Here is a 14,754-nt window from a genome sequence, read left to right as displayed (position 1 = left end):
TATTTTCAAGATTTTCATATGAAGCTAAATTATGTACACCATCTATTTTCAAGATTTACAACATATTATCTACACTGTCTATTTTCAAGATTTTCATATGTTTCTAGATCTTTATAATTAGATTTAAAAATAGATCTTGGGATATTTCTAAGAACATTTTACATCAAAATTATATACCATGATAAAATTTGAAGGTGCACCATACCTCTACACCTACAGATGCATCCGTATGCAAACTGCACCATTTAAATAATTGTGTCCTCCTCATACCAAAATTAAATAATCTCATTGTATATAATCGCACTTGTGGAGTTCTCTAGCGAGATTGCAAGGCAATCACTGGAAACACTTTGCAACAACTTGACATTTATATCATGGTAAAAGTTGGACAAAAAATGCTATTATATTTATTGTTATATCACATGAATAGATATAGGTGTGGTTTATGTAAGGCATCCAACAATTCGGCTCCTACCCTTATGAAGGACCAAAATTCTTCCTACGGAAAATGGGTAGGTTAGTTGATCAAACTTTTAGAGTTCCAACTGTCAATCCCAATACAAAAAAAAATAAAATAAATAAATAAAATAAATAAATAAATAAAATCATCAAACAACTTACTCGGATCTATCCTTAAATCATATGAGGGACTTAAGGTTTCATACCAAATCCTATATATCAAGTCATTCGGTGATAGACAACCTTGAGATTTCCCTTTGGTGAATCTTATTCACCTTAAATATCTCTCTTTCATCCTTCTTTATCTTTTTTTTTTATTCATTTCTTGAGGGGTTAACCTCTTTTTATAGAAAACACATTTATTTTGTAACTCTCACATTCAGGGTCTATAGCAGTTGAGATCCAATTGTTGTAACTCCTCCAATAATTCTCTTAATCCGTTAAGGAAAAGCTTTCTATGTTCCTCCTACAACATAGAAGTTCTATCCTCCCCCTACCATCCAACCGTCCATTTTTTATCAAGAGAGCCACTCACCGTTTGATCTAAGATCCGACGTCTCAAAGTATTTTATTTTTAGTTTGTTTTATACAAACTGTATGAATATGAAATTTAGTACGTGCCATCTTCTTATTGGGGTGCACCTATAAAAAATAATAACAATAATTTTTGATAAAAAATAATGACCAAATATACCCCTTAAAATTTTTAAGGGTATTTTGGTCATTTTATTTTATGAAAAATATTTTATTTTATATTATTCGTTTGTGAGACTTTAATAGAGCAATGGACATCCAAAATTTGGTATCAAAATAGTTTCTAGAAAAAAAGTAAAAATAAAACAGTGTAAAGACGTGACATTGTTATTGGGGCAATCTTAGCGCTCCATTAAAAGATTGACTGTTGGATAAGGGGGAGGATAGAACTTCTATGTTGTAGGGAGAACATAGAAAGCTTTCCCATATGTTAATCCTATATAATGAACAAAACCTGTCATTCGTCTACTAATGACTCACGTAATAGGATGTCATTCAAGAATTCCTATGATTTGATTAAAAAAGATATTTAGAAATTAAATCAACTATATATATATATATATATATATATATATATATATATATATATATATATATATATATATATATATATATATATATATATATGTTAAGTTACCTATAGGATGCCATTGTAAATTTGTAAAAATTTCAAATTTGCCTTTGTTTAATAGTTAAGTTACCTATTAAAATAATTTTTTGAACAATATATTATATATATATATGTATATATATATGTATATGTATGTATATATATATATATATATATATATATATATATATATATATATATATATATATATATATATATATATATATATATATACATATACATATACATACATATACATATACATATACATATAAATATATATATATATACGTATATATATATATATATATATATATATATATATATATATATATATATATATATATATATATATATATATATATATATATATATATACATATACATATTCATATATAATATATATATATATATATATATATATATATATATATATATATATATATATATATATATATATATATATATATATATATATATATATATATAGTTCGGTTTGTATAGAGCCTAGGCTCTAAACAATCAAATTAGAGCCTACCTTCAAATAGTATCAAGAAATATGGTTTCAATATTGAAAATCTTTGTGATAGCCTTAAAATCTATTGTCATCTTTATTTATAAAGTTTAAAGCTTAAAAAATAGTATAGATCGACATATCTATGAAAACTTGAAAACTGACAGTCCAAAAATATGTAACAAAATACACTATTTCCAAAACTTGAAATCCATTTTTTTCTTGTATGATGATCAATTTGAGGATATTTGGGCATCAAAACAACATCTTCTAGTGAAATTTTTGTGAAAGGCTCCAATTTGATTGTTTAGAGCCTCTGCTCTATATAAACCTTTCATATATATATATATATATATATATATATATATAAGAAAATTTTTTTTTACAAGGAATTCAAAAACACCACTGGGTTTTCCCTCCAATGACACTTAGTTTTCCCTCTGATGCTACATCCTATTAAAGCTCAAACAATAGATCCAATTATATGGCATTATCCCTTGTTAACCACATGAGATTTTGCATAATATACCACAATATGAGTTTTGTACCATTATTAAAAAATAAATTCTCAAGAAAAAAAAGCCTACTAGGCCACATTTCCAAAACACAGAAGAGTATCTACATGAGAGATAAACTGCATCTTCATCAATTAAGAGAAGAAAGAGGAATCCTTATTGGCATCTTCCATCCTCTGTTATAGAGAAGAGAGATAGGGTAGCAGGTAAAATCAATATAGAAATGTTTTGGATATGTAACCTCTTACATGTGCCAGCCAACTTCAAAATACATACATACATAGGTACGCATACATCCATATAGGATAAAATGCATTCCATCCTATATGGGGTGTGTTTTCTATAAGGTTGCAACTTTAAACAATCCAGGCGCACCTCTAAATTTCATCAAAACATATAATTTTAGTGTAAACAATTATTGGGATTATATGAAAATCTATTTTTATATCTAATTATAAAATTTAAACTTCAAAAATGGTTAAAATCAAGTAGATCTATTAACATATGAAGATCTTGAAAATAGACGGTCCGGATAATGTGTTGTAAGACGCACTATTTCTAAGATGCAAAATCATTTTTTTTTTTATATTGATACGTCTCGATGCCGAGATGTTCAATTCGAGGGTTTTTGAACATGAAAACAACCTTTGCAGAGAGATTTTTGAGGTGCATCCTTAATTATACATTTTAAGGTTGCAAACTTTATATAAACTTTTTCCTTTATATATGGCTGAAGTAAAATGTCAAAGTTTGTATGTAGATGGCCGAATTTCTAGATGGTCAAACCAAGTGTTTAAGAATCCAAAATCTAAATGTATTCTATTTGAAAAGTTATTTCGTAATTTTTATGTAGATCCTAAATTTTTGTATTTAAATTATCCTCCTACATAGCTCTTTCGCACCAAGGAACAAGTGTACATTACAATTCAGAGCGTGCCGTACCCATTTTATTGGTATTTGCTCCTTCAAAATCCAAATGGGGAACGGCCAATCCAAACAGGGAATTGGGAAGTACTAAACTGGTTTTGAAAGGTATTTCTGCCTTTATTTTTTACTTCTTTTATTTTAAAGATTATTTATAGTTGCTTAGGTCCCCCAAATTACCCCCATAAACCTCAATTTTTTTTTGTTTTTAGTTAAAATATATTTGTTTGGATCAGTGAATCAAATAGATTCGGATCGATAACCTGATGATTCGACACCGATCTGAGGTGGACGATCTATCCCCACAGATCTGGGTTTTGAAACACCTGTAGTATCACATATTTAAGAAACATTGCGAACAAAAACATAAATTTGATTAGTTTCCGTTGGTGAGGAGTTCGTCAATGACTTATATCACTGGTATTACATAGACACTCCATTTTTATCCTCATTGACATATGTTGGCACTTGGAACACTTGACATGCCTGCTCAAACACAGGCCCGATACTTTGTCCCTATCAGGAAAGATATTGTGGCAACAAGGTGTGTCGGTACTTTTATAAAATGTGTCTGGTTTCTAGACACAGAGTGTCACTATGCATTTAAAATTTATTTCACTTCTGGATTTTGAACCCACGACCATTTGTATTGTCACCAATAAGAATAACTACCACACCATTAAAGTAACATATATCTATATTTAAAATGTCAAAACTCAGGACCATTTGTATTGACACCAATAATAACAACTACCACACCATTAATGTAACGTATATCTATAGAGCAATGATCCAATGTAACCTTTGTACCATAGTATAATGCAACAACACTTTTAGAAAACCATATTTGTGATATTTGCATGACTTCAGATTTTACACACACACTCTCTTCATCTCAATAATCAATCCCTGAAAAAAAAAAAGAAATTTCAATTTGAAGCCTAGATATGGTCAAAATAGGTCCCCTTCAAAAACCAATCTAGACCATTCATTTTGTGAATTTCAAGATCTTAGCCTTTATAAACTCAAAATCAATTTTTTTTTTTTTAACATTGTTCATCTAATGATAATAAAGCTATCCAAAAAAATTGGAAATGAAAAAATTCTTCTAAAGCGTAGATCTAAGCATCTCACCAAAATGAACGGCCTATGTTAATTGGGCTAAAAAAATACTTTCTAGGTTGAGTTTTCAATTTTTTTTTTTTTTTTTTTGTGATTGTTCATTAGAATAAAAAGAGTATATATTTCAAATTTTGGATCAAATAAATGGCCATAAGATGGTTTTTTAACATTGTTGCATCATACTACTATACAACGGTTGCATGATATTGCTCATATCTATATTTAAAATGTGGGGAATAATATCATGTCACCATGTCATTATAATATAATGAAACCACACCTTTAGATAATCAAGTTTTTGGCATTTGTATGACCCTAAAACATGCATAAACATTTTCTTTATCCTAATAATCAATCTACAACACAAAAACAAAAATTCAATTTACACCCTAGATATGGTCAAAATGAGCCCCTCCAACAACAAATCTATACTATTCATTTCGTAAATTTCAAGATCTAGACATTTACAAATTGAAAATCATTTTTTCTATTTTAAAATTATTCATTTAATGATAATAAAGGCATTTAAAGAAATTAGAAAGGAAAAATAATCCTTTTAACATCTAGATCTAAGCATCTTATCAAAATAAAAAGCCTATATTAATTGGGCTAAAAAAACATTTTCTAAGTTGTGTTTTCAAAATTTACTTTTGTGATTGATTATTGGAATGAAAAGAGTTTATACATAAAAATTGAGGTCAAACAAGCGGCTCTAACATAGTTTTTGAAGATCGTTTTATTATATTACTATACAACTTTTGCGTTAAATCACACCCCCCTAAAATATATATTACGTACCACTTAACAAGCTAGAAATGTAAATGTTGCATCTGTTACTTCGTTAGACAAAGCGAACAACATGATATTAATAAAAGAGCCCTTCAAGGCATGGGCATCAACATGTTTAAGAATCTTCATTAATATCTTATTACATAATTATATATGCATATATTTATCAATATATTTAATGCATTTGTTGTTAATTTATTGTCTTGTTAATATGTGCTCGTACATATTCAAAGAATATCGTCCCTTATTTTAATTTATAAAATTAAAATGAGGTCTATAATATAAAAATAAATTTTTTAGTTGTGGTATTTCAATATGCAAGTATCTAATTTGACAATAATGGCTCTACCCGCTTAACTAACATATTGATATATGTTTTATATATATGTATAGGTTTTGAGATTAGCCTACTATTTCGTATAAACATACGAGCGGAATGACATGACATGACATGGAAAAACTTAATATTCGAATCACCATCTTTCGACCAACCGCCTCTAATTTGATTGATTAGAGCCTCGACTCTATATAAACCTTTCCCATTACATTACATGACATACCCTCATTTCTCCACCACTGGTCAACGAAATTTCAAGAAAATTTGAACTCCCATCCTCTATTCTAAACTCCCAAAGGAAACCCAAATCAAATCATCTCTCCTTCCAAACATTAAATGCACCCCACGGCCCACACCGAAGCTTACAACCCTTAGTCCCCCGCTCACTCCACAACGCTCCTTCTCTCTATAAATGCCCCCCTCAAACGCCTTCCCCCAAAGAGCACACTACCCTCTCCCTAACCTTCACTCTCAGAGAAGAGACCACAATCCACAGAGGGAGAGAGAGCAGAGCAGAGCAGAGCACAGCACAGCACAGCACAGCACAGTCAAGAGAGAGGAGATATGTCTTTGAGACGAACCCTCCTCTCCTCCGAAGATCTCTCCAGACTCTCTCCTCATGACTTCCACTCCTCTTCGCCGCCACCCCTTCAATCCAAACAAGAGCAACAGCAACCCCTTTCGTCGGGCCGCTGGGCCCCCTATTCGAATGCAGGGGAGCTCGACGTGAACCTGGCGATGGTCCTGGTCTTCCTCGTCTGCGCCCTTGCCTGCGCTCTCGCCCTCAACGCCGCCCTCCGCTGCGCCGTCAACTTACTTGCCCGACGCGAACCCCAGAGCCGGGGCCGAGCCGGAGTCGGATCCGGTGAAGCGGCTGAGAAGTCCCCAGCAGTGGCAGCAGCGCCGCCTGCGCTCGTGTACTCTGCGGGGATGGGGCTGCCGGGGTCGGTGGCGGAGTGCGCCATATGTTTGACAGAATTCTGCGATGGAGAGCGCATAAGGGTTCTTCCCAATTGCGGCCACGGCTTCCACGCCGGGTGCGTCGAGAGGTGGCTCGCGGCTCACGTTTCTTGCCCCACCTGCCGCCGCAGCTGCCTCCCCTCCGCCACCGGTGAACCACAGTGAGGGCAAAGGCGGCTCGAGGCCCCGTAAAGTTTTGGTTGCCTTCTTTTCGCCAGGAAAATCTGTGTCCACCGTAGGATTTGGAGATGGGCGCTGTTGATGGCTTCAGAGACGAACCACCCCTGCTCTACCCCACGGCCGCTAGTCCGTGCTCACTGCGCCTGGGCCGTCGATTTGGAGGATCGGCGGGTGATGGTGCATGGGCTGAGAGAAATGCTTTTTTGTTGGTATTTTTTTTAATTCTTACCACTGATTTCATATGAGATAGGTTACTTGGGAGTGTGTGGATGAGAATGAGAATTGGTCGGCGTGCATCACGTGCGTGGTGGGGACCACTGCTGTCTCTAATGTAATGTAAATAGTAAATAAGAAGGAAGGAAGGAAGGAAGGGTGATTTTGTTGCACTTGTTTAAGGTGAGTTCGCAAAGAGGGCCGCCGCGACTCGTGTCGCATCAGTATCAGTGTCAGAGGTCTTTCCGTCTTTTACTTGGGAAATTTGGCACCACGACCGGGCCCCATCACTATACAAAAAATGAAACAACCGTTCTAATTAGGAAGCCCTTGGCGGTAAAAAAAAAAAAGTTCAAAATACAAAAAATTAAATAATAAATAATTAAATATAAAAAATATATCCAAAAAATAATTAAATAAATCACATCTGAAGAAAATAATAAATTTAAAAAAAGTCTACTTGCGTTTAGGGGTATCTTTGAATTTTTTTTAAAAAAAATGGAAAAATATAAAATAAATATTAATGACCAAAATAATTTCCCTATCTTTTTTATAATGATGAAACACATTAAAAATACATTACAAACAAAATCTTTTATTTTTTGAAATTTACTATATTTTTAAAATTTTTTTTTTTAAATTATCAGGTTGGTCACCAAAACTGGTCGAAACCAAAACCGGTCATCTAACCTGGCAGTTACCGGCTAGAACAACTAATTTTCCAACAATGGGTCAGCCTCTATAATCTAGGCCCTCTGAACCAGATCAAGGCTATGGTTTTTGGCTCGACCAGACTTGCTCGACAATGAATTTGAGAAGATAGATAACATTTACTTGGCCCAGCCCCTTTTGACCCAATCTATTAATAGGACCAAGTTGAGCATCTTAGACCAAGAGTAGGGTGCGTCCTGGACTACGGCCCATTCAGTCCAATCTTGGGTGGGCTGAGCTAGGCCCTCTAGGGCCCCAAGCAATGCTCAAGCCGGGCTAATGTCTTTTGCTAACTCACACACTGTCAACCTCTTCACTTGTGTCCATCAACTTCTTTTGTTTTTTTTTTTTTGGGTAGATCAGTGAGGAATACAGGCCCTACTTGGTTTTAAAAATAATTAGCGTTTTTCGAATATTTAAGTGAGAATGAAAACTTAGACCGGTAGCTGAAGCTCGAGTGGTGCTACCATTACGACCTCAACCCCAATCCTCAACTTCCTTTGCTAGTGCACTCAAACTGCACTATGAGAGCATATGCCGCACTCTCACTTGCCCTAGAAGTGGGTGCCAACCCACAAGCCAATTTTACCATTGGGACTTGTTTGAATGTGTTTATTATAATCGATAGTTCACTGTTTTAATAAAATTAATCTTGATAATGAATTATATGTTGTTTGAGAGCGTCACCCATAAAATTGTCTAAGATAAATTAATAGGCAATTATACATGTAGTTTTATCTTTTTGATAAGCTCTTTTTACTTTATTGTAAGCAATTTGCTAAAAAAATCACAATTTTTAGCCAAAAAAAACCAAAAAAGCTAATACTATTGAAAGTTAAATAATTAAAAGGAAATTTATAAAAAATATACTTAAGAATCGAACTATTTTACTCGAGATATATTTTGATATATTTCAAAACCCATTTTTGATGTGTCACTTGAAAATTGACGAAAATGACGATGGACCATTTGAAATTGGATCGCAACCTATGGATGAGATGCTAAATAGTTAATACTGTAATTTGCTAAACTTTTTATGACCATTAACAAAATACCCACAAGTGTGCACTCTTCAACATTTTGCACATTCATAAGTAGTCCGAATCGTAAGCGTTTTCTATGGGTATTTTTCAGTTAAAGTCGAACTATACGGGTATAATGTTAAATAGTTAACTTTTTTTAAAAATAATATTATATATAATACAAGGTATCTCTCAAACGAAATAATTGTGCCAAGAATCTTAATCTCAACAAGAATTTATCAATATATCCGTGAGAGATAAACTATTAAACAATTTTTGCATTTGGAACTATTTGAACTCAAGATGATGTGTTCTTTTATGGGCATTTTATTTAAAATCAAAAGTTATGAGTAAAGTGTTAAACAATCAATCTTTCCGTACTAACACTCGAACAAAAGTGGTTGGAATTTCATTCTCATTGGACAGGAAGAGGCACCGTGTCTCACTCTCTGCCTGATTCTTGATACGGACAACTATGGAAAAGCATGCCCATGGGGTGAAGATATCATATGCTTGGGGCTTCCCTATTAATTTTGGTCACATGCTCATACATGGACGAGTGAGAAAGATGTAGGGCTGTTAATGGGCCTGGGCCTAAGCACGGATTTTGGGCAAGACTCGGTTTTGAGCAAGGTTTGGGCTACAGCCCACAGGGCCAAGGTCAGGCTTAGCCTAGTAGAAAAATATACTTTCAGGGCGGGCCTAGGCCAACAGTGGCCAGGACCAATCCCCACCAAAATTATTTTAATTCTTAATTTACATATATTTAGTGAAATTTTATCTATTTTATGGTAGGACTTTCTATGTGACCCACCCATATATATTATATGTGATCCATGGTCTCAGCCGTCAGATTTTAGTAGATGGTTGAGATGTCTTGAGTCTAACCGTTAGATTTTGATTAAATGACTCATAGTTTTTTATTTTTTTATTCTAAAAATAATTTTGAAATTTTTTTTTGAGCATGCATAGATCTAACAGGGGCGCACATGATAAAATAACAATAAAATATTTTTGATGACTAACTACCAGAATAGCCCTGAAAAATTCAAGGGCATTTTGTTTATTTATTTTTACAATGTTTTTTTTACAGGTTCGTCCTAATTTTATGATGGGACGCCCAAACTTTCATCCAAAAATATTTGGTAGAAAAAATTTGGAAAAATAAAACAATGTTTGGCGTGACATTGTGGTATAAACAATTGTAGCCCTTTGATTAAGATTGAGCAACTAAGAAGTGGGGTCACATATTACTTATATGTTGTTGGGTCACATAGAAGCATTCCCTTTTATGTAATGTCGTGGTTGGCTCAACCCATTTGTTTGGACTTGGGCCTCATTAACATGCATTCAGGCGGGGCTGGAAACTGAATTTTCTAGGTCAAGAGGGGCCTTAGGCCTATCCTGCACTGTTCGGTCTAGTGTTGGCCCGCTCAAATCCTGTTGTTTTAGCTTTACTGGTAGCCTATCCTGAGAAAGACTGAAGGACCTCGGGGGCTATAAGCATGTGCATGTCACGAACCCACCTTAAATTGAAGTAAACGGTCCCATCTTTGTACCTTTTCAACCTCTAATTAATAAAGTTTGTTGGTTGTTCATCGGGAACTTATGTTCTTTTCCTTATTCGCACCATGTAAATATGCGGCAGCGTGGCCAACCAATGAGATTGAATGCCCTTTATTCAATTTTTTATTTTATTTTGGGTGCGGTTTGTATAGAGCCGAGCACTAAACAATCAAATTAGAGTCCACCTTCAAATAGTATCGAGAAATATGGTTTCAATACTGAACAGTTTTGTGATAGCCTTAAATAATATTTTCATCTTTAGTTATAAAATTTAAAGCTTCAAAAAAAGTGTAGATAGAGCATATCTATGAAAACTTGAAAATCTTAAAAATTGGCGTCCAAAAATTAGTTACAAGATGCACTATTTCCAAAACTTGATATCCATTTTTTTTCTCATATCCATGTATCTTGATGTCGAAATGGTCAATTTGAAGATATTTGGGCATCAAAACATCCTCTTCCTGTGAAAGTTTTGAGGTAGGCTCTAATTTGTTTGTTTAGAGCCTATATATAAACTTTTTTTTTTTTTTAGAGGGCTTAGTTTTAGATTTGGATCATGAATGTATGATTAAGGGAGGTCTAAGAGTGTTGGAACTTGGGAAGTCTTTTAATATTGAGCTTCCGCAATTTTGGAAGGTTAGAAGGTGGGTTTAGCCTAATTAGGGAAGTTTTCATAATGGCTTGGGATAATTAGGAGGTTTAAAGTTTAAATAGGTGGATCGATGTTAATTAGTTGGGTTTCCTAATGATGAGACTTCTACGGCACATTAGGCTTGTGGTTAAGGTGTACGGATCATGGGATTGTGGTGGTCTATGGACTATCTAGCCTAGTATGATCCGTAGTGGAATTTTAGGCGGGATCAGGGTGTTTTGGTGAGCTGGAAATCGAGTCCAAGGGGTTGGCTTGAAAATCTGATTAGATCTAAGTCCTATTCATTTAGGGTTTGGGCACCTAAAATTCCCTTAGCTAAAAACTGGGTGCCTATACTATTAGATTGGACTTGTCTAGAGAGTACTTATAAAATATAAATACAAGGATATGCTCATAAAATATTGAAAACAAAATGATGCTAGACACTAACATCGAGCTTGATGGGCTTTGTAATATGTACACAAAGTTAAGGTTCAAATCAGAAGATGTCCCTTTGGATGCAAATAATACATGGATGCTTAATGTTTTTTCATTATTTTGAAGTAAGTGGAGGAAAATTGTTATATTTTTATTTACTTGGTAGTCTTTCAAAGTAATATCCTTTTTAAGCTATGGTCTTGAGAAAAGATTATACTGTCTCATTAATAAAGAGTATGAAGTGGGTTTTTATTTTCACATTGATAAATGATACTTAATCCCCTCATTTTGCACTTCACGTGGATAGACGTGCTCCCATCCGTTGGCTACAGTATTAAGTTTCATTGTTCTTTTATAGGGAACAAAAAAGCCACCATGAACCAGCTCGACTGTTGAAATTAGAGGGTTACCATTATCATATTTCATGTGATTATTAAGTGTCATAAAACACATATAGTCATAATGATGCAGATCAGGAGTGTTGTTTGCCGGAAAATTTTATACTGCATCACATAATCCTTCACTTTCAATTATATATAATAGTGGTAACTTGTGAAGTTGAAAGGCTATTTCTCTCTCAATGGGCGTGTTTGATAGCAGGAAGCGTCTTCTTGGAAGTTGAGAACTTCTTAGTACTGTTCAAGTTTCGTGTTTGATAAAAAAAATGAACTTCAAACAAAACTTCAAGGAACTGTTCATGTTCCAATCTCGTGTTAAAAAAAAAGTTCCGACCTAAGGGTCGGAACTTAAACTTGGAACATTTTTTATGACCCACCCCCCCCACCCCAATAAGAGCTCGAAAAATCTATTGCTGGGAGAATCATCAGTAGGTCGAGCTCCATTGTTCCTGGGCTTGAATCACCAACCTCCCACCCTCCATTAACAGGTATGTTTTTTTATTTATTCTTATATACTTATTTCTCTTGCTCGAAAAATTAGGGTTTCTCTTTGCGAAGATCTTCTAAGATCCTGTTATATTGGTTGTTATCGCTTTTTTTAGTGCTAAAAATGCTTGATTTGGTTTATCATATATGGGAGAAATTCTAGGTTGCCCATATTATGGAATCATAGGGTTTCCTTATTTTTTGCATTATTCCATTTTTCTGTATTTATTTGTTATTATTGATTTTGTGGGTTCCTTCTCCATGGTCCTGCTTTTGTAGAAGTCCCAATTGTAAATTGTGAATTTTGGCAAGCAATTTCTAGAAATTGTTTATATAATTTTGTGCTTTTTTTTTCTTTTTGGCAAGACTTTGAGCTCTGATCTGATGGACCATATATTTTTTATTGAGCTATGTTTAAATCTATTGATCTCTGTGTTTGTTCTTGCTTTTTTTACTCTGAGCTCTGATCTCTGTTTACAGTTATTTTCAGATGGAACATACATTTTTTATTAAGCTCTGTTGAAATCTATTGATCTCTATGTTTGTTCTTGCTTTTTTTACTCTGAGCTATGATCTCTGTTTACAATTATTTTTAGATGGATCATATATTTTTTATTGAGCTATGTTTAAATCTATTGATCTCTGTGTTTGTTCTTGCTTTTTTTATTTTGGGCTCTGAGCTCTGATCTCTGTTTACAGTTATTTTTACATGGACCATATACTTTTTATTGAACTCTGCTTAAATCTATTGATCTTTGTGTTTGTTCTTTTTTTTTTACTCTGAGCTCTGATCTTTGTTTATAGTTATTTTTAGATGGAACATACATTTCTTACTGAGCTCTGTTTAAATCTATTGATCTCTAAGTTTGTTCTAAGCTCTTGAAGCAAAGAGCTCTTATTCTCTGTGTTGTTGATCTCTGTGTTTGTTCTTGAGCTCTTGAAGTAAAGATCTCTTATTCTCTCTGTGTTATTTATCTTGAGGTATGCTATTGATTCTAATTTTCTTCATTTTTCTCTCATTATCTCTTCTTTGAGCTCTTCCTTCATATTGAGGCAAAGATCTCTTCTTGTTTTTTTTATGTTTGAGTTTGTTGAATTTTACGTAGCTCAAATTATGAATGTTGTAGCTACCATGCTCTGTTTGTTACCTTTCGTTTTTTTAATGAATAATGCTTATGGGTTCATGAAATCTGATATAATTTTTCTAAGATATACAACTATGATGTGGATTTGTTTATATCTTTTTATGCAAACAAAATGTGCATGAATTTCCAATATTTTCATTTTCTTATTGAATATATTTATTTTTGTATTTGGGTTTTTTACTAGTTTCTCTGAGATATAGTGCTAACCTTGCTTCCTGTTTGTAAATAAAATGCTGAAAGCAAATGCAATGTCCTTTACGAACACAGGTTGATGTAGTTATTGCATGTATAATATTGCACAACTACATCACAATGACATGGGGAGCCGATAACAGAAGAGAGCTGCGTTTTCGAAGGAGGGTTGAGAGTCAACTCGTAATTAATGGAGATGATGGTTTTTCGGAATTGACTCAAGGGCATGTTGGTCATGACGTTGGTGTCAGTCTGCGAGATGCCATGGCAATGTAGTTGTGGGAGGCCTACCTAAGTCTCTAGTACTTGTAATTAAACCTTGTTCTACATTTCATATGGACCTTATTTTGTGGCTAAATATTTAGAGTCTTCGTCGAATGTTGTGTTCATTCTATTGCATTTTGGATTATGTATGTTTAAACTATTACAACTTATTATTGAATGGGCTGGTTTTGTACATGGTTTTCTTTATGGATGCATGAATTGTGAATGTTGCTTGACATGCATCACAAATGTCTTAATAGATAACATACAAATATTGTGTGCCATTATAATCTTAGCGAAAGAGAGAGAGAGAGAGAGAGAGAGAGAGAGCACACAAATGTCGTGTGTGTGACTTGTGAATGACATATATTTTTTAGGCCGGGATACAGATGCATCAGTGCTAAATGTAAGTAGTACTCAAGTTATTATGGGTTATTCTTGAATGAGTTTTTTTTTTACTGCTTGCATTATGCATGTGTGTTTGAATGGGTTGATTCCTTAGTTCTTGCATTTTTAATTATGTATGTCTAAACTATTACAGATTAGTGTTTAAACTTAATTAAATTGAGGTTGTGCAGTATACTACTTTAATTTGAAGGTGCAATAAAGTTTATCATGGAACATTTGCATCAATTGGTGTACAAATGTATCTCTCTCTAGGACGCTTCTCTCACACATCAATAAAACTCAATCTCTCTCTCTCTCTCTCTCTCTCTCTATATCCAACGTACTTTGCTTTCAATT

General features: G+C 33.7%; 1 long non-coding RNA gene across 1 annotated transcript; it reads left to right on the top strand.

The window, feature by feature from the left end:
- Nucleotides 1–6,457: 6,457 nt before the first annotated feature.
- On the top strand, nt 6,458–14,203 carry LOC148780453 (uncharacterized). The gene is made up of 2 exons (XR_016040726.1): nt 6,458–12,411; nt 13,822–14,203. It is a non-coding gene; the product is annotated as an uncharacterized LOC148780453 (long non-coding RNA).
- Nucleotides 14,204–14,754: the final 551 nt, after the last annotated feature.

The sequence above is a fragment of the Amborella trichopoda genome, chromosome 9 (assembly GCF_054954075.1).
Source record: "Amborella trichopoda isolate Santa Cruz 75 chromosome 9, AtrichopodaSantaCruz75HAP2 v2.0, whole genome shotgun sequence".
NCBI lineage: Eukaryota > Viridiplantae > Streptophyta > Magnoliopsida > Amborellales > Amborellaceae > Amborella > Amborella trichopoda.
The sequence above is the reverse complement of the archived record's forward strand: the minus strand, read 5'-3'. Positions and strand labels throughout refer to the sequence as shown.